General features: G+C 35.7%; 1 protein-coding gene across 9 annotated transcripts in view; it reads right to left on the reverse strand.

Moving 5' to 3' along the window:
• Positions 1 to 18,894, reverse strand: part of LRFN5 (leucine rich repeat and fibronectin type III domain containing 5) — a 277,160-nt gene that overhangs the window by 112,461 nt on the left and 145,805 nt on the right. For 2 of the 9 annotated variants that reach the window (XM_016213283.2, XM_016213282.2), the window contains exon 3: positions 5,883 to 5,936. The exons of the other annotated variants lie outside the window; for them this stretch is intronic. The gene's annotated coding sequence lies outside the window, so the exon portion shown is untranslated. The remainder of the gene's footprint in view (positions 1 to 5,882; positions 5,937 to 18,894) is intronic. 9 annotated transcript variants of the gene reach the window in all.

Here is an 18,894-nt window from a genome sequence, read left to right on the forward strand (position 1 = left end):
TGACTCAGTGCAGCAGCCAGCAATCTGTTTACCCTCAAGCTAAGTTTAATAGTCAATAAGCTTGGATCATGTACAATGCTCCCAAATGAATTTATACTTTACTGTAAAATTTGAACTTACAACTAAGTTTCTAGGTCATCCAAAGAAAATTAGAGATCATGTTAAAGTAAGGAAACAGAAAAAAAGGAAAAAAATGTAACTACAATGAAAAAGGCCACACACCACAAGAAAACCACAGACGCCTCAGACTAAAAGAGAAATTGCATGGATATAAATTAATATGATACTATGAAAAATGAATAGTTAGAGAAAAGAAAGAGCACATATAATATTTTCAAGTAAGTGAAAATCAATAGGATTATGTGATAAAATCAATGAACTTACCCAAATTTTAAAACAAGGCAAAGTAAAAAACAATATGATCAAAGTTGTAAGAGTCGCAAAATATTAACATAAAATTTTTACCTCTAACAAGACAGTTTCAGAAAGAAATAAATTAAATTATTAAAACTTTTTTATAAATTGATTTTAGAGACTGAGGAAGGGAGGGGAAGAATGAGGGAGAGAGGAGGGGAGGGGAAGAATGAGGGAGAGAGGAGGGGAGGAGAGGGGAGGGGAAGAATGAGGGAGAGGGGAGGGGAGGGGAGGGGAGGGGAGGGGAGGGGAGGGGAGGGGAGGGGAGGGGAGGGGAGGGGAGGGGAGGGGAGGGGAGGGGAGGGGAGGGGAGGGGAGGGGAGGGGAGGGGAGGGGAGGGAGGGGAGGGGAGGGGGGACAAATCTGTATGTGCCCTGACTGGGGATTGAACCTGCAACCTTGGCCTATCGGGAGGATGTTCTAACCAACTGAGCTACCAGGCCAAGGCAAATCATTGAAACAATATAAGAAAATGTCCATTGCTTAAGGTTGTATTTCTGATTAAAGGTGCCTGCTGAATGCCCAACACAATTCATGTAAAAAATATATATTTCTAGCCAGGCTGGCCTGGGTCAGTGATTGAGCATCGACCTATGAACCGGGAGATCACGGGTTTGATTCCCAGTCAGGGATCATGCCTGGGTTGTGGGCTTGATCCCCAGTAGCGGGCATACAGGAGGCAGCAGATCAATGACTCTGTCTCATCACTAATGTTTCTATCTCTTTCCCTCTTCTTCCTTTCTCTGAAATCAGTAATTTAAAAAATATATAAAATATATATTTCTAGACCTGATCATTAGAAAGTTGCTAGTCTTTCCCTCTCTGTGATTAAACTGTGTGAGAGCAGGACTTTTGTCTGCTTTGCTCACTGCCCTCTCTTGAGGATACAAAAGGGAATGTAATCAGCACTTAGAAACTATTTATTAGATGAATTAATAAATTAAACAGTTATTAAAACTTCTAGAGAGACAAAAAAAGACATGCCACATAAGTATTAGATTCTAGCCAGAACACGGGTGCTAACAAAGAAGTGAAACAACGCTTGAATGTCAACCTACACATTAAGACTATTTTCAGACATGGAAGAATTCACCACAGTTTCCTCCCTAAAAACTTTCTCAGGAAATATTTGAAAATTGCTGCAATAAAGTGAGTAAACCACAAAAAGTAAAACCTATGATCCTACAAACAAATTGATACACTGTTCCAACCAGATGAGTAGTTAAGGGAGGTTCCCAGAGTACAGTTTGCAGCAAGCCTAGAAAGTTATAAATTCAGAAAGAAGCAGGACATAGATAGGTCCAAAGGAAATAATCTGTAAAAAAATTTTGATAATCATAAAAAATGTAAAGCTGTGAAAATCTAAAGAATGGAAAAAAAAAAAAAATGAGCCCTGGCCGGTGTTGCTAAGTGGTTAGAGGGTTGGCCTGTGCACGGAAGGGTCTCGGGTTTGATTCCTGGTCAAGGGCAACTGCCTGGGTTGCAGGTTCACTCCCTGGCTCCAGTCTGCGCCAGCGCTGGAGGCAACCAATCGCTGTGTCTCTCTCACATCGATGTTTGTCTCCTTCCCTCTCTCCCTCTCTCTCTTCCCCTCCTCCTCCCTCTCTCCCTTCCACGCTCTCTAACAATCAAGGGAAAAAAATATCCTCTAGTGAGGATTAAAAAAAAAAAAGAATGAAAAAAACTGAAATGTAATTAAAAAGATGAGGAAAGGCAAGAAGGTTTAAAAAACAGTAAATGCAACCATAACAAATTTTAAAACTGGTAAGCAATGTGTGTATATCAAGTAAAGTACAAAATTTTCTGTAAAAAATATTTAAAAAATAAAGGCATAGTCTGAATGGGACAAATAAATACCTCCGCTATGTTAATTTTCTCAAAGATAGGTAGAAAGTTTACATAATTTATGTATTGACGATTAAATTGGTAAAATCAAAACATTCCTTTGGAGGGATATTTAACAAATTATAAATAGAGAATAAATAATTATATTTAGGTAAGAAACTTTAGAAAAAGAATGGTAATGACAGAACACTTTTCCAGTGATATGTTAAGAAATACCATCAAGCTACATCTCTTTAAAATAGAACAATGCTATAAGATTCAACAAGTTAATAAATAGAAATATATTACAGTGGTTGAAATCTAAATATGAAAATTTGTAAATTATCTCAAGATAGATAGGTATAACATTCAACAACAAATAACACTAGGAATTTTTTAATATGGGAAAATAATTCAGTAGGGTATCCTATTTCATGGCATTCAACAAAATTAACTCCCAAATGGCAAAACAGATAAATAATATTAAAAGCCATAGAAATTTGAGAGGAAACACAGTTGACTATTCAACCTCATGGTGAACAAGGTATTTCTTTGCACTAGATACTAAAAATTAGCAAAAAAGTATGATACATTTATTTGAATACACATTTAAAATTCAGTAGGTTAAAAATCAGCAGAAAGAATATTGGTAACTGAACAGGAGAATATTTGCAACAAGTACTCAAGATAAGGAATTCTTCCCAATCAATTTAAGAAAATTCAATTTTTAAAATAAGTAAAGGATACAAACAAAAAATAGTAAGAAATATTAGAATTATTCTCAAATTCTACAATAAGTGATGGCATGGGAAAATACTAACAAACTATTATCTTCTGTATCTTTAAAAGATATGTGGCAGCGTCTTTCTGTTTAGGAACGGAGTTAAAACAAGAAATGGGGCAGTCAGGTAGGCACAGGTTTCAGTGTTTAAGAGGTTGTTAACTAGGGCAATATAAGTGGAGAAGATTGTGTGCAATTCTATCATATAATATAGTAAAATCAACGTACAGGGTGGGGAAAAGGTAGGTTTAAAGTTGTTTGCATTAAAAATAACACAAGAGCCCAGCTGGGTTGCTCAGCAGTTGAGCAGCAACCTAGGATCCAGGAGATCATGGTGCGATTCTGGTCAGGGTACATGTCCAGGTTGCAGGCTCGATCCCCAGTCAGGGGCCCGCAGGAGGCAGCCGATCAGTGATGACTCTCTTATCATTGATGTTTCAACTCTCTCTCTCCCTCTCCCTTCCTCTCTCTGAAATCAATAAAGACATATTTTTAAAAAGCAAAAATAAAAAAATAACAACTAATTAATAAATAATAATACAAGAATAAATTCTGTTTCATGTACTCACAACTGTAAACCTACTTTTGCCCCACCCTGTACTTTGATATAGTAACACCTAAAAATAATCCCTAATTACTCTCTAATGAAATAATTAAATATATGAATAAAAATTTCTGTGATATATTAAAGTATTCATAACATAAAACTATAACAAATATAACAAAGTTTAAATTTCCTAAAGTATATCCAGAAAACAAAATATTACCTAACCTTTTGAAAAGCATAATTTTAAATAATATTAAATAATAGACACAATGCTTATGATTGATTAACTAAAACTGAAAATCTGAAACTTCATATAAAGTAAAATTTCAATTTATTTACTTATTATCTACTGTACATATTCACATTCACTGAACTTGTTAAAATATGGAATATTGGACCACTATGGCAGCAATATTTTAACAGTGGTAATGTCTGAGTAGTGTTTTTAAATAATTTATATCTTCCTCATAATTTTGTGCATTTTTTACAATAATCACACATGGCTATTACAGTAATAGAAAATTACATTTTTGAAAAATTGCAACATTGGTCTTCCATTGAAATATCGTATGATAGGCAGGGATTGTGAACATGTCAGTATTATTAAAGCATATACACAGAAAGTTGAAATAGTCAGAGGTGAGGGCATGAATGAAGCATAGAGTGATACGTAAACTACAGATCTTGGAATGCAGAATTTGAAATTTCTTGAATGCTCTAGAGAGCTATTATGTTCCTTTTGGCTGGGTCATGACTTGAATAACTTGTCATGTGTAGAAATAAAACCCTGGCAAAATGTTGCAAGGGTAGACTGCAAACCAGAATACTATGTAGGAGGGGGTCACATTTATAAATACGAGAAAGGGTATGGCAGAGCCAAGGCAGTGAAAGTGAGAGTAGAAAGGATGAGTAACATCCATAAAGTTAGTAACAGATACATTAGAGAAGTGGGTGACAAGAAGAATCCATAATAACTCTCCTGTTTCTGGATATGGTAAAGGAATGTAAAGGCAGTAGATTTTCAAAGATGAGTTCAATTCCAGACATACTGAGCTTGAGCATTCGGGATATTCAAGTGGATATGCAAGAAACAAAACAAAATACAAACAAAAATCCTGAATATCCAGGATAGAAATTAAAAAAAAAAAAAAAAAAAAATCTCTGGCTAGAAAGTAATTAGTTACCAATCTTTTTTTGTGCTTGATCCACATTTCTCATTGGCAGGAACATCCTTGGAGAGTGTGATCATCTATTGCTAATTGTTTCCTTAGAAATAGGGTAAATGTATATTATGGTTATGTCTGGGTGAGTCCCAGATGATGCCCACTGCCTCAGCATACTGCTGGGATTAACATTTGTCCAGATAAAAGTATACAGTGTGGACAGTAAGGTGTAACGTCACCCTACCAGCAGCCACATAGTACTGTGTTATACTGTGTTGCTAAAGGCAGTTTTCTCAATAATAAACCTAAGACAGGTATTCAGTGACACTGTTAACAGGAAATATTTTTAAAATGAGATGACTATGGCAAAAACTACCAATCTAAATATTAATTAGTCTTAAAACTTTTACTTCCCATATCAGAGCTGGGTTCCCATACAGTACTGTGTTATGGCAATAAAATCTATAGGTCCCTTGAATAAATATTCAAGCATTAAGAATGCACCATAATGTGGGCAAATAAAAAGGCTTTCCTAGTACATTATATTCCAAAATACATAATATAATAAAATTTTCTTGGAAGATAGCTATTTCAAGAATGGAATATACAGCCCAGCCGGCGTGGCTCAGCAGCTGAGCATCAACCTAGGATCCAGGAGACTGAGGTTCGATTGATTCCTGGTCAGGGCACATGCCCCTGTTTCCCGCTCGATCCCCAGCAGGGTGTGTGTGCAGGAGGCAGCCGATCAATGACTCTCTCATCATTGATGTTTTTCTCTCCCTCTCCCTCTTTCTTTCTCTCTGAAATCAATAAAAAAAAAGTAGATATACATAAAAAGAATGGAGTATACATTCATTATAATGCATGGGATTTAACATATCCTAGTACACAGAGAGGGTTTTGCCTTATATCAAACCTGTGTGTTTGGTGTGCTTTACTAATGATATTGGAGAACATTTACATTTACCATATTGGCTGCAAAAGTATAATAATTTGTTGTTCTACAATACTGGATAACCAAAAGTAAAGAAATTGTATATATATATATTTTTTTTATGATGTCTTAAATTCTAGGACTCAGCAGTAATCACTTCTTAGGTGGTAAGTGTTATTCAGAAGGCTTATCTAGCATACATTTTCAGGATAACCTCACCTTTGAATAAAGGGTGGCCCACAGATAATATCTCATATCTTGCAGGAATATGACCTGGAAATTGAGATGAAATAAACCTCTTAATGGAAACACAGTATTGCTAAAGGCAGTTTTCTCAGTAATAAACCTAAGACAGGTATTCAGTGACACTGTTAACAGGAAATATTTTTAAAATGAGATGACTATGGCAAAAACTACCAATCTAAATATTAATTAGCCTTAAAACTTTTACTTCCCATATCAGAGCTGGGTAAACATTAGGGCAAAATTAAATGAAGTAAATGCCAACCTAATATGACAATAGAGCATATGAAAAAGTTTAATCATTATTGCTAATTATGACCTATTGATATCACTTTATATTGAACATGACTGGTCACTCCTCAGTAGTAAGTAAATCTATTATGCACATGAGACTGGTAGATAACTACATCTGTCTGAACTTTTCTCCTGATGCTGACTGATAATCTGCAATTCTATAGAAAACTATGTGTGACAGATCTGTCATCATCTTACTTCCAAAATATTGAGGTATTTTCTGAGCAGTGGTTTGCTGATCTCAACTATAATCTCAATAGAGTTACAACAGTTCCCAAAATATATTTTAAAAAATAGATAATTCAATTATCAATTTAAGGCAAAAACATACAGATAATGAATTGGATCATAATACTACAATTTTCAATTAGCCTAGAGGCCAATAACACACCGATCAATTTGTACTAAACAGCATAGCTTCAAAATATGTAGTTCAAAACTGCCAGTTTTTGCGCACAAATAGGTAAATCCAAAACAATACCTGGGGACTTAACCACATCTTTCTCTGTTATTAATAAAATACAAAGAGTACAAAATATATAGATTTAATTACATAAAGAACAGATAAATCCAATAACTAGAGTACATAACATGTAACAGTGAACAATGATAAGATGCATAGTCATATCATGAACTCAGAGATCATTTAAAAATCTGACTATATAGCAGTCCATAAAGCAAAGTCTTAGCACATTTCAATCTGGAATCATAAGAGGATGGTAGCTGACCAAAATGAATTAAGCTTTAAATCAGACAAAACTGTTATAAAATAAGAAATACTTCCTAAACAGTTAATTAATAAATAAAATAAAATATAATATAAATATGAAAGTATTTGGAACTGAATGTTGATAATAATATATATTGTGACTAAATCAGCTCTTTAAAAGTTAATCTTATATATTATTTAAAAACCAAGGTTGAAAGTTAATTAGCAAAAAATCCATCTCAAATCGTTAGGAATAAATACATCAAAATAAATCATGAGGAGTAGCAAGAAGGGAATATTTGTTATAAAACCTGAAAGTAATTGACTAGAAAATAAACATAACCAAGAAAAATATCAACAAAACCAAGAGCTGCATCTTCAAAAGACAAAAGACGCAAACAGTTCAGAGATCCATGGTTACATTAAGAAAGGGAAAAAGATAGAGGCACAAATAACCAAGAATCAGGAATAACCAAAGAAATAGGAATCAATAAAGAGAAGATGCAGATATTAAATGATAATAAATAAATAAAAAGTATACTATGTATAGAAACAATACATTTTTAACTTTAGCTCAAAGGTGTAAGTTCCTAGAAAATATACAGACTACCTTCAATGAAAATTGAAATCATGAACAGTCTATAACCATTAAATAAGTGAAATCTATAATTTCAAATCTACCTACATTGAGAATTCCAGGTGTTTATGACTTTACTCTTAAGTTCTACAAAGCTTTCAAAGAAGTAATGTCAATGCTATATCAACACCTCCAGAAATAGAAAAGGAAGGAATACACTCCAAAGCATTTTCTGAAGCAGCAAAGCCTTTGAGATTATGAGAAGGGGTGGATGGAAGAAGATCTCACTTCTGAATGCAGAAGAGAATAACTTAATAAAAATATTAGCAGGAGAGATTCAATAAAACGTATAAAAGGATACAAATCATGGCTAATAATGGTTTATCTCAGGAATGTAAAGCTACTTAAACATTAGAAAATTATGCAGAAAAGAAATGATGAATGATATATGCTAATTATTAAACTTAACATTAATAGAATCTACAGATGTATTATTAAGATAAAGAAGAAAGTTCAGAGAAATTGCTGGATGCAAAATCAAAATGCAAAACTATTATGTATTCTCTTTTTGACGATGACTACTTTGATATGGGCCAGTCATCTTGAAAAATTGTCTTTGTCTCTGTCTGTGTCTGTTTTAAAGTGGCCAAGATAGTGAAAGTCTGTAGCATGTCTAGAAGAAAAAGAAAGACCCTCCCTCAAAACTGAGTCAGACATTTGGGCCACTGAAATCCTAAAGGCAATTTTTGAAATAGAAGTGAGTGAGAGGCTCAGTTGCAGAACACAGCTTTTGCGAGTCCTAGGTTTAAAGGACAAAACAAACAAACAAACAAACAAAACAACAACAAAAACTGGGAGTTTGGGGCTTTCCACAGAAATGGCTTTGTAAACATTCCAGAATTTTAACTGGGATCAAGAATGGCTAAGATCTTAGAACAAGTTTGAATTACAAATAGCTCAGTCCTCAAAAGGACTAAAGTGGAACCCTAATTGCATTGAAGTGAATAGCTTTTATCTTACTTGCCTTTTCTTAGCAAAATCAAACCCTGCATGTGCTATCCTCTACTGAGAAATCATCTATATACTTAAATTATTTTCACAATTTTTCATACCCAATATTTGGAGCAAAGGTTTTTGAAAATTAAGCAGCTAAATAAAAAGGCAATATTTGGCTTCCTATAAAAATATAAAAGATACAATTGCAACAAATGCAAAGGGAATAAAAATATTTGAATTACAAGTTAGCAGACTCAGGCCTTAAGATAAATTTAATTAATTTGAACTAGGAATTAAGTGAAAAAAATGAGGATTTTGAAAGAAAACTAGAATGTATAAAAAGCTTCAAATATAAATTCCAAAACCAAAATTCAAAACTCAGTAGATGGGTTTAGTAAATTTGTAAAACCAGATGGGAAGAAAAACTAGGAATTTGAAAAACCAGGTTGGAAGAAAATATCTAGATTAAACATTAAGAAAAACAAGGATGGGAAACCCAGAAAAGAAAATTAAGAGCTGTATGAGACATGGAGAATAGATATACTTTCCAATAAAAGGAGTCCTAGAAGGAATGACTCCAGATGACAGGGAAGAAGCAATATTTAAAGATATAATGAACAATATTCCTTACAGCTGGTAGAAGGCATCAAGAGATTCAAGAAAACCTATGAACCCTAGCATGATAAATAAAAAAGTAGAACCCGCTGTCTTAGTTTATTCAGCAAAATTCTAAGGACTGGGGTCGCTTTAACAACGGAAATTATTTTCCAGTTTTATTTATAAATAACTACCATACTTTGCTGTATAAGTTTAAGACATACAGTAGCATGGTCAGATTTACATGTGTTGTGAAATGATCACCACAACAGATTCAGCTAACATCCATCATCTCACATAGATAAAAAGAAAAGAAAGAAGATAAAAACAAAGTTCCTCTTCTGATAACTCTTAGGATTTACTGTCCTAACAACTTTCTTGTACACCATACAGCAGTGTCAGCCACAGGCATGCTGTACATTACATTCCTAGTGCTCATCTTATAACTGGGAAGTCTGTACCTTTTTGATTACCTTCCTCCAAACCCCCTCCCCCAAATCTCTGTCTCTGGTAACCACAAGTCTGATCTCTTTTTCTATGATTTAGAAATTGATTTTCTCACAGTTCTGAAGAATGGAAGTCAGCTATGAGAGTGTCTACACGATCAGATTCTAGTGAGAGCTTTCCTCCTGGTTCTCAGAGTAATCAATCTTTCTGGTACCTCTTCATATATGGTCATGTTTCCCATCAAGAGGGCCCAATGCGCATGGCCTCATCTAAGCCTAATTACTTTCCAAAGGCTTCATCTCCAAATATTATCACCATGGGGGTTAGGGCTTCAACAATGAATTTGGGGGGGAGGACACATATATTCAGTCCATGACACTCAGTTGCATCATAAAACTGATATAAAGCAAACTCAAAAATATCAGAACAGCAAAAAGGAAAAATTATATTCCTTCAAAGAAAGAAAAGAAACAATGAAAACTAGGAAACAACTGAATGAAATTAAATGAAATTTCCACAAACTTATAATACTATGCCCAGTAAACCTTACTTTAAAAATTAAAGAAAAAAATAGAGATTTCTACTTCCCGCTATGATAAAGTAAACAGAACTGATATATTCTCCTACCTCTTAAACAACTGAAAAATGTACAAAAATATGATACAAAATTTTTTGTATATTGGTCAACAGGTAGCACAGAAATAGAATTACTGAATAGCAATTGAGGTTATTGCTAAAACTGCCTCCACTTTTTGCCTGGAGGCAGTTTCCAGGTTGTACCACAGGGAGGGGTGACCCAACAGAACCCAGCAGTCTTCCTGAGTGTGTGGAGAGTGATCAGAGTTAAGGAGGTCAAGAGTCTAGAACATGTATGCAGATATCAGAAGAGAGACAGTCACATAAGCAGAGTCCCAGAGATCTGCATAAGAATCCCCTTGAGTCCAGCAACCAACAATATAAAATTCATTGTGTCAGGCATCCAGTTAAAAAATGACCAGGAATACAAAGAAGCAAGAAAATATGACCCCCTAAAATCAGGAAACCCCAATCAATAAAAAAGATGCAGAAAAGAAAGAGGGGATGAAAATAGCAAATAAAGTACATTAAAACAGCTATAATAAAGATGCTCAATAAGCTCAAAACTTTAGAGGATAACATGGCCATGATGAGGAGAAAAATGGAAGATACACAAAACAGACCACAGGAAAATACTAGATATGAAAACTACAATATGAAAAATGAAAAACACACAGTTGTTCTTTATAGCAGATTTGACACTACAGAAGAAAGGTTTAGTGAATATAAAGAAGATCTGACCTTGGGTGATGGGTACACAATGCAATCTACAAATGATGTATCATAGACTTATACTCTTGAAACCTCTATAATGCTATTAACCAATGTCACCCCGATAAATTTAATTAAAAACAGACATAGCAATCAATACTATACAAAATGAAACAAATACAGAAAAATACTAATTAATTACAAAAACAATGAGATGAACAAAAACAAAAATGAAAAACTATGTACAGAGCATCAGTGGCCTGTGAGACTATCAAGCAGTCTAACATATGTGTAGTTGGAATCTTAAAAAAATTGCCAAGCAAGAAAGAAATGTGAAGCAACTATGGCCGACATATTTCCAAAGATGATAAAAATCATAATCTGACAGATGGAAAATGCACAACAAACCCCAAGTAAAAGAAATCTAAAGAAACTATACCACACAGCAATTGAATCAATTTTCTGTAAAACACTGATAAAGAGAAAAACTCCAACACAGCTACAAAAACAGACACGTTCGGTACAGAAGAACATAGGCAAGAATACGAATATACTTTATCAGAAACTATGGAAAGATGATGACAGTGAAGAGAAATCTGAAAAGTAGTAAAAGGAAAAATATGTAGAATTAGGGTACACAAAAATAACTTTAAAAATGAATAATTAAATACTTTTGGAACTAACAAAAGCTGAGAATTCATCATCTGTTGACTTAACACTATTAGAAATATTAAAGAAACTTCTTTAGGTAAAACAGAAATGATACCAGATAGTATGAAGGTCCATAAATGGCAAATATGTGTAAAACAACAATATTTTTATAGTGTTTATCTTTTCAAAATATAATTGACAGTTTAAAGTGAAAATAATAACCATGTGCTGCGGTGTATATAACATATCTAGAAGTAAAATATGACAGTAATGACTCAAAGGATGGGAGTGAAAATATGGATATAAACCATTGTAAGCTTCTTGCATTATATGTGATACGGTACATCATTTAAAGGTAAACTTTCATAAGTTAAAAGTGAGTATTTTAAACGCCAGAGAAAACTCTGAAAAAATAAAACAAAGAGGTGCAACTGTTTTATCCAATAAGGAAAATAAAATGGAATCACAAAAACATTTAATTATTCTAAAAGGCAGGAAAAGAGGGGGGAAATAAAAGAAGGATATATGAGAAAAATAGGAAAGAAGTAGCAAAATGAAAAAATTAAACCCAAACTTAAGCATATAATGTACTGATTATATGTAATACAAGATTCACTGGTTCTTTTATTTGTTCAGCGCTTTTACAGTATAAGAACTGGAATGACAATTTCCAAGTTCTTTACCTGTTGGGTCTGAAACCTTATCAGTCTTTTATTTATTTTTTATTTTTTTACTTAGCTTTATTGAGATGTAACTGACATATAACATTGTGCAAATTTCGAGTTATGTAATATGATGATTTGATACACATATATATTGTGAAATGTTTACCCAAAAAGGTTACTTCACCTATCCTTCACCTCACATAATTATCATTTTGTTGTTGGTATTATGGTGAGAACATTATAGTTCTAATTTCATAGCAGTTTTTAAGTATACAATAAAAAATCGTTAACTACAGTCATCATGCTGTACATTAGCTCTCTGGAATTTATCCCTCTTATAACTGAAAGTCTGTGCCCTGTGACCAACATCTCTCTGTTTTCTCCACTCCTCAGCCCCTGGCAACCAGCATTCTACCCAGTTTCTATGAGTTTGATGGTTTTAGATTTCACATATCCGCGAGATCATACAATATTTATCTTTCTGTCAGTCTTTTTAAATGTAGCCATTCTGGTTGGTGGTTTAGAAGGATAAATTTGCATTTTGACTAATGGCTAATGAACTTTAGCAACTTTCTATATATTCATTGTTTTTTTTGATACTTTTAAATGCACTGCCTCTTTAAGACTTTGCCTCTGGTTGGCTCGTTGGGTTTTATTTGCTTGGTTGGCTGGTTTTTAATCAAAGTTTTATCACTGATTTATAGAAGGACTTTATGTAACTAGATATGTCCTTTTTCAATTATGTATGACAAATATCATATCTCAGTTTTTGCCTTTTAAAATTTCATAATGGTGACTGTTGATAAAGAGAAGTTTTTAATGTAGTATAATTTGACAGTCTTTTCCTAATTTTTATTTAATGATATTTGTGTTATGTAGAAGAAAACTATAGTCTCAAAGTCATGAATAAATTGTCTTATGCTATTTCCTAGAAGCTTAATTTTTTTTGCCTTTGGCATTTACATATACAACCCATTTGGTATAGGATTTTATATATGGTGTAAGGTAGGATTTAGATTCATATTTTTCTTATATTTAAAGTTATTTGATATAGCAATTTTAAAAATGCCTTTACCCCACTGCAGTGCTCTGCCATTTTTCTTAAAAATCATGTATATATGGACACGATGTCTGACAAATATGGCACAGTATAACAGGGAGATGAAGAATGTTTTGGGACACTCTGAATGTTCTATCACTCTGTTTGGTTGCATCTATACCACACTGTCATAATTAATGTAGCTTTATAATAAATTTTGATTTCTGATAGTGACAATCTTCCAACCTTATGTTTAAAAATACTCCTGGATTTCATGGCCACATTTGATTATAAATATAGTAGTCCTTCAACTTAAAGTCATGAACTTTACCTTTTATTTATCTTGCTCTTTGTTGTTGTTGTTGTTGTTAATCCTTACCCAAGGATATTTTTTTCATTAATTTTTAGAGAGTGGAAGGGAGGGAAAGAGGAGAGGGAAGAAAAGAGAGAGAGAGAAACATGGATGTGCGAGAGGCATCGATGGGCTGCCTCCGGCACGTGAGATCGAACCTGCAACCCAGGGAAGCACCCTTTCGCTGGGACTCGAACCTGAGACCCTTCAATTCACAGGCCGAAACTCCGACCACTGAGCCACAATGGCCAGGAAGTATTTACCTTGTTCTTTAATTCTTTCTTTATCTCTGTATTTTTTTAAATCATATTATTATTTTCTTTCCCTAAGGGCTATTTTTAGTATTTCCTTTATTGTGGGAGGCTCCTGACGTATATTCTGTTCTGTTTATCTAAAATGTTTTCATTTTGTCTTCGTTTTTCTCCATATATAAGTTCTGTTAATAGTTGAATGTGCATTTAGTATCGTCATGTCCTCTGGAAGAATTCTATACCTTGATTATTATTAAATATTTCTCTTAATCTCTGTTATATTGTTTGTTTTTAAATCTATCTTGAATGATATTAATATATAGTCTCTTTCTTTTGATTAGTATATACAAGATGTCTCTTTTTCACCTCTTTGCTATTAATTTATTTACATGTTTAAAAGTGACTGTATTTTAAAGGAAATGTTTTTAGGTCTTGCTTTTATATTCAATTTAATAATTTCTGCCTTTGAATTTCAATGTCCATACCTTATAATAGTTTCTTTAAAAGAGAGAAAAATATAAGAATGGCCATAATCACCATCTGCATTTACTGTTATAACAGATCTTCTAACCTGTTCAATTAAATAATGATAACATAACAAAAAATTTAACAATAATATTATACTTATATTATAAATAAAATTATATAAATGCAAGAACAACTACAAACAAAACTAGTAAGAATTCAACAAAGTTGCTTAGAAGACAATGATAAAAAGCAATGTTACTGCCTGGCTGGGCATGGCTCACTGGTTGAATGAACATCCACCTATGATTCGGGAGATCTCGGATCAATTCCCGGTCAGGGCACATGCCGAGTTGGGGGCAGAATCTCAAGTGGGGGGGCGTGCGGGAGGCAGCCAATCAATGACTCTCTCATCTGATGTTTCTCTCTCCCTCTCCCTTCCTCTCTCCGAAATCAATAAAGATATATTAAAAGAAAAAAAAAGCAATGTTACTATGTAGACATAATCAATTGAAAAATGTAACATTTTAAAAGCATTTGCAAAAACACCAAAGTATTGCTTAAAGTGAAGAAATCAAAAAGAAATGCAGTATGTATAAAGATAACTGATTAAAACTATTATAGGACATGAAAGATTACTGATAGATATATGATCAATATTTTTAAAAATTAAAAATATATAATTTTTCCTAAACTAAAATAAAAATTGCATGTGATTCCAATAAAATGTACAACATGATTTTTCAACTAAGTTGTCTATTCCCAAAATTGCAACAGACAGATAATAAAAGCCAACATTAGTCAAGGCAATTTTGAAGGAGGAATGGAAGGTGTGGATTCATTCATTTCACAATCTTTCAAGACTTATGCATACATAATTAAATCACCACATGGTATGTGTTCAGGGATGATAAATAGAACAATGAAATAAAATAGGAAATCAAGAAATATATCTGTGCATATATGAAAGTGCTGGGTATGGCAGTTAGAGTTTCAGTTCACCGTGGAAAGGATGGATTATTCAAGAAACAATATCAGGAAATTGGTTACCAGTATGACAAAATAAAACAGAACTGAACTTTACTCCAAATCCAATTTAATTTCCACATTGCACAAAAAATGTGAAAAAAAAAAAGACCAAAAAATATATATATAATAATGCATATGAAAATATCTATTTCTTCAATAGCAGAGATCAATTGCTTAAATGACAGACGTAAAAAGCACACAAACAAAAAAATACACACATATATCAAAATCAAAAGAAACAATTGATATTTTGCCACATTTAAATAAAAAATATTTAATCTGGGTAAGGAATTTCTAAGACAATCTCTTTGCTGGAACCTGAGTTCTTTACCCAAATTCCTCTGTGTAAAATGATTAAGTTTTTGTTTCACTGCACTGTCCCTTAAAATTAAAGACTAAAATTATTAAATATAAAAAAGGCAGATGAAACTTGCTGACAATAAAGTACACTAAATTAAGGCATCCATGCTATGTGTATTTCAAAATGTTGACAGTGTCACTAGCTTCCATATTTAAAACCTATCTCTGGGTTACTAGTGTAGGTAAGCCCCAGAATGCCCATCAAAACACAATAATAAGACTCAGAAATACTCTCAGCTGACACCATAAAAGAGAGCACTTAATTAAGACACCTTTCAGCATAGTCTGAGGAAATATACTCTCATCCAGGCCACCTCTTTGGTGCCTGTATACCCTCTAATAGATGTGCTGCTTCCCTGACCGAATGGGACAGGGCCACGTGTCCTTGGGGATCTGCAAGCTGTAGGAACAATTCCACAACCCCTACTCTCCCTTTTACTTTAGTGTCTGTTAACTGCTCCTGCACTGGACTAAAATATAAGCTATATATTCTCCTTGTATGCCCCTCTGAGCGCCAAGGGTCTGGTGCTGACATTGAAGTCTGCTTGTGTGTTACTCATATCTTGTGATTCTGTGTCTCATAAAAAAAGGGAAAACTTGGCCCTGGCAGGGAAGCTCCGGTGGTTAGAGTGTTATCCCAATACACCAAGGTTGTGGGTTCAGTTCCTGGTCAGGGCACATAGCAGAAGCAACCAATGAATACATAAATAAGTGGAACAACATACTGACATATATATCTCTCTCACTTTCTCTCTCTAAAATGGATAAATAAATATTTTTAAAAGAAAAAAAAACTTTATTCCTACCTCAACCCCTGAAACTAGCATGTTGGCCCCTAATTAAAACAATACTATGCTATTGAAGTGAAACACTAGCCATAGATTAGAAGCCATAAATGTGTGACCCAAGAAATCCACAAAAGGCTAGAAGGTAAAATAATTTTTTAAAACTTCTGTAATCTGGTAAGAAAAACACAATGTAGAGGAGAGGGAAGATGGGGCACTGTGAGGAGCAGCAGAGCAGCCCCGCTCCCAGCCACGGACTCGATTTACTCCTAAAGTCCGACGTAGACAGCTTGGAAAAACCAGAGGAACACACCTGAGTGGACGGAGTGCGAGTGGGGAGCACTGAAGACACATCACGTAGTCCGGTAAGAGAGGGGGGCGTTTGAAGGGGGAGTCCCCCCTGAAGCCTGTGCTGGGCTCCGAGCCCCCAGGCTTGGAGACTGCAAAGCTCCCTCCCCTCAGCAGTGCGGACCGGCCTCCAAAAGCGGGGATCCCACACCCGGAGCAACGACAGGGGAAGGAGTGTATCAGGAAGGGGCTTGTAGGACTCCATATCCTGTCCAGGACCCCGACTATCCTGCATGTGCACATGATGGTGACCTTATGTAATGATGATCCAGCAGAATGCAACTGCGCACGTGACATTAGCACACTGCTTGCTCTAGTCTATATAACCGCACTGTACGCACTAAGCTGGAATCGCTCCCTCGATGTCCGCTCTGTCGACCTTCTTTCCGCTGGGGATCTCGCCTCCGAAACACTCCTTGCAGCCTCCCTCCCCCAACAGAGTGCCCCACGCAGAGGGTGGAGGGCAGAGGGACCCAGGGGAGCGCTGTGCCCACGAGGAGGGGACGGCGCCTTCCTAGGAAGCAAAGCTTCGAATGGCAGCCACAACCAGTGTCTTACACGCAGGGTGTTGACAAAAGGAAAGGCTGTCCCAAAGTGTGTGGGACCTGAGTAGAAAGGGACTAGAGGTCTGCACTGAGCAGCCATATGCAGGGACCCTCTGCTTCCCTGTAAGGCACTGGGTTGAGCCCCAGAAAGCATTTGATCTGTGTGGTTCAGGGAAGGGGAAGAGAGCCCTCTGACCCCGATCTCCCAATGGGAAGATTCTGGGACCTGTGGCCAACCCTGAGGGGTGCCGTGGTGGCACATGTGGAGCCGCCCCAGCTTTACTGAGATCAGAGGTCCAGGGAGCTGTGTGGAGCATTGGCACAGAGATAGCTGTACCTTGGAGGGAGGACTCTCTACTTGTGTGTTGCTTTGTGCACTTTCGAATTTATGATCGCTGAACTGGCTCCCGCCTTCCCAGCATGTGCTGGGCTGACAGACCAGTGGAAGCTGGGATTGGGTTCTGCACAGTAGACTGTTTGAGGGGCAGGCCTAGTGCAACCAGCCAACTAGATGTGGGAAGGGAGGGGCGGAGCCCGCCAGCCTCTCCTGCAGCCGGGAGCACCGGCCCCAACAGGAAAGGGGCGGGTCCAGCTCACTGAAGCCCCAGACTCCCCCGCAGGGCACAGTCCTGAGGGGGAAGGGAGAGCAGCTCACAGGAGGACATTACAAGAATAAGACTCTCGGGGACTGTTGTTTGGGAGCTGGAGGAAAAGCTGAAAACACCTGCTCAGGGCTGGGCAGGCAAAGGGCTCACTGGAATGTTTTATACTTGAACCCAGTGAGCCCAGGCTGCTAAAACGGCCCATACAGAAAAGGGAACAGACTAAAATCAACCTGAAACTGCATGAGGCCAGTATATGGGGAACTAGAATCAGAGGACAGGGTAGGGACTGAGGAGCTGGCTGTGGAGCAGAGACTAACTCCCTCACAGTGAGTGCTTGACAGTGAAACCTCTAACTACGGGGAGTGATACCCTGAGCTACACTACCCATCCTGCACCCTAAAGACTCTACAGAAGACTCTGGAGTAAGGCCAGGCAACTACGAGATTGCAAAACAGCTGAAAAGGGGAGGTGATCCACAGAGAGCCTCAAATCAACCAACTAACTAAGGACACCAGAGTCAAACCTAGACGGCTCCTCACATTGGCTGATACACAAGTACCTCCCAGGAGAACTGAAATCAGCACACAAAACAGTCACGATCAGACAACATAAGCTGCCCAGAAGAAACTCACCTGATTGACTTTCTTTTTTTCCCACCTTAGGAAAAAGAGAAAGTAAATTTTTTTTTTTTTTTAATTTTACAATTTTTCTTAATTTTTAAAAATTTTTAATTAATTTTTTACAAATAATTTTGTTTGCCTTAGCTTATTTTTGTTTTGTTTCTTTTGTTTTGTTTATTTGCTGTGTTTTGTTTTATCTTTGCTTCTACTATCAAGATTTTCTTGATATTCCCTGGTTAACTGCTGGGACTTTATTATTATAACCAATAAGTTTGCTGCTTTTCTCTGTAGTTTCCTCCATATCTCTTATTGGACTACCTCCCTGCCAGGCTTTATCTCTCTCTCCTCTTGATCAATTGGTATAAC

This window comes from Miniopterus natalensis, chromosome 1, assembly GCF_054644295.1.
Source record: "Miniopterus natalensis isolate mMinNat1 chromosome 1, mMinNat1.hap1, whole genome shotgun sequence".
Classification (NCBI taxonomy): domain Eukaryota; kingdom Metazoa; phylum Chordata; class Mammalia; order Chiroptera; family Miniopteridae; genus Miniopterus; species Miniopterus natalensis.